This window comes from Limulus polyphemus, unplaced genomic scaffold (assembly GCF_000517525.1).
Source record: "Limulus polyphemus unplaced genomic scaffold, Limulus_polyphemus-2.1.2 Scaffold1507, whole genome shotgun sequence".
In the NCBI taxonomy this organism is placed as follows: domain Eukaryota; kingdom Metazoa; phylum Arthropoda; class Merostomata; order Xiphosura; family Limulidae; genus Limulus; species Limulus polyphemus.
In genome coordinates this window covers 258,559-263,307 of record NW_013667117.1, presented here as the reverse complement: position 1 = coordinate 263,307, position 4,749 = coordinate 258,559, and the positions used below count along the sequence as shown (strand labels likewise).

Genomic DNA, 4,749 nt, shown 5'->3' with positions numbered 1-4,749 from the left:
CCTGATGATGACAAAACCTTGTCGAAACGTTGTACATTTGCTGTCATGTTAAACTTGTATTAAAGTTTTTCTTCATTACCCATTTAAGCCGTCTCCAGCCAAAATTTAAATTCATCCTTAGTTTTCAGGATTCCTCTTCTAAACTTGTGTAAATAATCACAGTTTGTCAAACATTATAAAAAAATTCCAAATCAAAGAAATGAAAAAACAAAATTTGTTTGGAACTTGAAAAATTGCAGCATGCAATATAAAAGGTTTAAAGTACAAACAAATTCGTCTGTAAAAGTGGAATGTATGAAAACCAAAACAGATATCCAGTTCTCTTGAATCTCTTTTGCATTATGTTAACATTAAAGAACAACAAAGGATCTTTTGGACCATTTATCCATTAAACTAAACACCAAAAAACTCGGAACCAGCTTTTATCATTCAAATATTATCAAGCTTTCCCTTAAACTCCCTTGAATAAACTGCATATGTCACATCTGAAGGCAACCCATTCCAAAGGCCAAACACACTGTCAGAAAAATAAAGCTGGCTTAGCTAAAGATGGCTCCTACCCTGCCAAAATGTATAATTGTGTCCCCTTGTCCTATCATTACCACTATTAAATATGGAAAAAAGATGATGCTTCAACAGTTTCAATTCCATTAACAATCTTAAATACCTCAATCAGATCCTCTCTACATCTTTTTTCAAGAGAAAAAAGGTTCAGAGATCTTAACCTATCTTTATATAACAAACTTCCCATCCCAAATATAATCCTAGTAGTAGTACTACTACTACTAGTCGCCTTCCTCTTGAACACTTTCCAACTATTCAATGGCCTTTTTAAGGTAAAAAGCACAAGACTGAACACAGTATTCTAAATGTGGCCTGACCAATGACCTATACAATGAAATATCCCTGTTAGACTTGTATTCAATATTTTTGTAGATACAACGTAAAATCCATATGTTTCTTCCCCCTTTACACCCCTGGTTGAGACAATATGCAGTTTCCCACAGGTGTGTCCCTATGAGCCCCTGCCATTGGGTGTCGCACTTTATGGGCTACCCTTTGGGCACTTTCTGAAGGGAGTTTATGTTGGTAAAATTTTGCACTGGCCCCTCCACCAATCCTGGATAGGATTCTAACTAATCTGTGTGACAAGGTGGGATATTATTTTGGAAGTTAACGTATTCCTAATTTGAAAATGTAATTCTGATAGATACTCGTCTCTGCACACATTCTCCAATACTGGTGCACATTTTTGTTTAGCCTCATGAAAGAGTGAAGTTATCATGAGTGTAAATTGCACAAGGAGGTTGTGTTGCCCTCCTATTGATCATCATGCACCAGCACAGTTCATGTTAAAAGTGCATGAAATTAGGCTAGTGACATGTAAATCTCTTAGTCAGCAACACGTAGAAGATAGCTAATCTATGTATGAGGTGAGTATCTATCAAAAATACATTTTCAGATTAGGAATATGTCAACTTTAGGCTGTATCTTTACAAATATAAACCATAAGTCTAAAGAGGTTATAATTTCATTATATAGGTCACTGATTGGGCAACATTTGGAGTATTGTGTTCAGTTTTGGGCTTCTTACCCTGGGAGTTGTTGGATAAGGTCGTGAGGACTAAACATTATTATTATCTTTAGATATAAACATCTGTTGGTACATAATAATTACATGATATATATTATCATTACACACTTATTACACAAAAATAACTTATTACTAACTTTCAAATTTACTACTTACAAATTATGCAATCATCTTGTATTAAGTCTAAACTATTGTAACGATCCTATCTTAGTGTGCCAGAATCTCTCCCTGTTCAGCCACTAGGTCATCTATAGTATCCTCAACTAGCTCAATATAGATACATGTGAATTTTCAGAAACTGTTTAATTAACACATAAAGACAAATTACAAAGGACAATTTATGGAAACTAAATAAATGACATTCACATTATTAACATTATTCAGAAGCCCTTCTTAGTACTCCTAACATTATAATAATAGAAACTAAGCTGATTCCTCAATCTATTATGCTTATCTTTAAATCTGACAGACTTTTTAAAACTATTACTTAATTTCTTATCCTATAAATCTCTTATGTTTAATCTTCTTGTTGCTCTAGCTATTCTATCAGTTTGTTAATATCCAATTTTTCAAATTTAAACTATCTCTAATGAGTATGTTTAGAAATTAACCAAACATCGTACTGTTTAACCACATTAATTTGAGCTCGTCTGTAGTAGATAATTCACCCTTGTGTCGGAACTAACCCACTGGTATAACCAGGCAATTTGTTGAACTAAGCATATCCTTGATAATCTCATTTTGTTAAGCATTAGATCTTGATAAGTAATTCATTCCTACAACTAGCTTAAGAAGGCACCCCTGAAAGGACCAGATGTCAATTTCTGTCCAGAAATTTGTGAAGGAGCTGTATATTTGTTAAACAGCTCTTCCAGGAGCTTCCAACAACATTTGCTCTACATGTATTTATCATAGAGTATCTAAAAAATATATAAATTATCCTGTTTAATATGACTGGAACTTCACACTATCTTATAATACTTACATAAAGGTAACCCTTATTTTTGAAAAGTTAAAAGATTATTTTCCAGAAATACTTTCCCTTAGTCTCCAAATTTTGGAAAAGCCAACTTCACTATTATGAGAATGGAATTCTCTTGGCTAAATTGGAACAGGCTGTTGACTGGGGATGCTTCTCTGAAGTAGGAAACCTGTAAGGAGAAATTTTGTAAATAAACTTGTGCATGTTAAGGTTGAAAAAAAAAGTACCAAATGTTTAGTCCAAATTGGCTTACAATGGAAAATCAAAGAAAATAATTACTGATTTAGAAACTTCTAACAAATTGTGAGAATTCAAGATTTAAATACTTATATATATATAAAAAAAAATACTAGATCATTGGTTAAAATGGATATTACAAAATTGAAAAAGAAGTAGGAATAAACAGCTGGCATAAAATATTAACATAAACAATGAAAACAAAATATTTAAAAAGGAAATTGACTTTTTTTAATGAGAGTTGGGCCTTTAAAAAGTGAAAATAGTTGATGATTACAAGTTAGCTGAGTACTTCAATGTTTTTATGTTTTTTCTCCTCAGTTTCTGCAATGAAAGATGTAAGGTAAATTACTTAAGTTTATCTCTCTCTCTTTAGAAGATTATCTGAAATCTTCAAATAAAACTATGATCAAGCCAGAGCTGGTAATATTTGAGAGTTGAAAACAATAAAAATATGGCACCTGTTCTAGGTAATATTTATCTTGGGATAATGAAGGACACAAAAGATCAGATTTATGAACTGATAACTTGCATATTAAATGAATCCATTAATATTGATGAGGTTTTGGAAGATTGGAAATCAGGCCAAATAATTGTACTTGTAGTGGATGGAAGAAATCCAAGTCTATAATTAGAGAATTTAGATGAGTTTCATATTATCATACAGTTTGGAAGGGAACGATGTATTATTTATTTGCTAATATGATTTAGAAACATTACATTTAATCTATGTATAGTAAGAGAACTGCAGGCTGTAAAAGTAGAGGATCCAAGGTTAATGTATGGAAATTTCAGGTACAACTCTAGTGAAGTAGTTTGCTTTTAGGAGAGGTAGAAGTTGTAACATTACCGGAATTTAAGAGAAGGTTCGATGAGTAGTTTAGAGATCAGGAGTAAACTTCATTTAGTTTGGAGAATGGTGGTAGAAAATGGGAAAATTGTTCTTTTTGTATATATATTCATGTGTAATTAATCACAAATATTTATTTATTTATTACTAGGTAAATTTTTAGTTCTGTGTATGTAGCCTTCTTTGATCAAAAGTTAATACTAATGTATAAAAAAAAAAAGAATCACAGATGAAAATAAACAGAAGTAGCCTACAAAATAACACATGTACCCAGTGTAATGTGATATATAAGTACCAGAAGTGAATGGGAAATTACTTTGTTGTTGTAACACAGTAAACAGTTTGAATTGCTATGTTTTCCTGCTAGTACTGCCATTCAAGGTTTATGAAAACAAACTGTGTCAGACAAACATAAATAATAACTTGGACAAAAAATATTTTTAAATGATGCATTTTCAACTTTGACTTGCACAGTCCACATTAATTTATCATAATTCATACTAATTACTGAACTTCAGGAAGATGGACATAGACATACCAGATCAATAGGCACAGTCTGTCAAGATGACACAACACAAGGTCTCATTGTCTTGTACTAGATGTACTTCCACAGGGTCCCCAAAGTGTTCTGTTCTAAAAGTAAATAAGATGAAAATTAGAGTAACAAATATTTGTATTTCTTGCTTTTGAAGTTCATATGTCATGCTGTGTTATATCCTACAGATTGCATAATTCTTCTTGTGATTCATTGCATGTGCATGTTTTACTCATGTTATGACAGTACAAATTGCAACATTAACCCTTTCGAGATGGGTCACAGGTGAAAGGCCATGTCGTTTCGTTTGTTGACTCACATTCAAAATTTTATTGAACTACTATTTCATGGATTTATGTTAATAAGTTTGGTATCAAACTGTAGATTATTATTATAATTTTAGAACTATACATTACTCAATTTATTAATTTAAAAGTAAATATCAAATAAACGCAGAACAACATCGATTTTTGTGTGTCACGTGGTATTTTGAATGCAGCAGTGGTTCAAATTAGATGTTTGTAAAGTCAAAATACTAAGTCTATAGTTTC

General features: G+C 31.7%; 1 protein-coding gene across 2 annotated transcripts in view; it reads left to right on the top strand.

Annotated features, from left to right (window-relative positions):
• LOC106463869 (mitochondrial ornithine transporter 1-like) overlaps positions 1 to 4,749 on the top strand; it is a 50,857-nt gene that overhangs the window by 4,937 nt on the left and 41,171 nt on the right. Inside the window, exon 1 of one of the 2 annotated variants that reach the window (XM_013923950.2) lies at positions 2,730 to 2,747. The exons of the other annotated variant lie outside the window; for it this stretch is intronic. The gene's annotated coding sequence lies outside the window, so the exon portion shown is untranslated. Of the gene's footprint in view, positions 1 to 2,729; positions 2,748 to 4,749 lie in introns of those variants that run through there. 2 annotated transcript variants of the gene reach the window in all.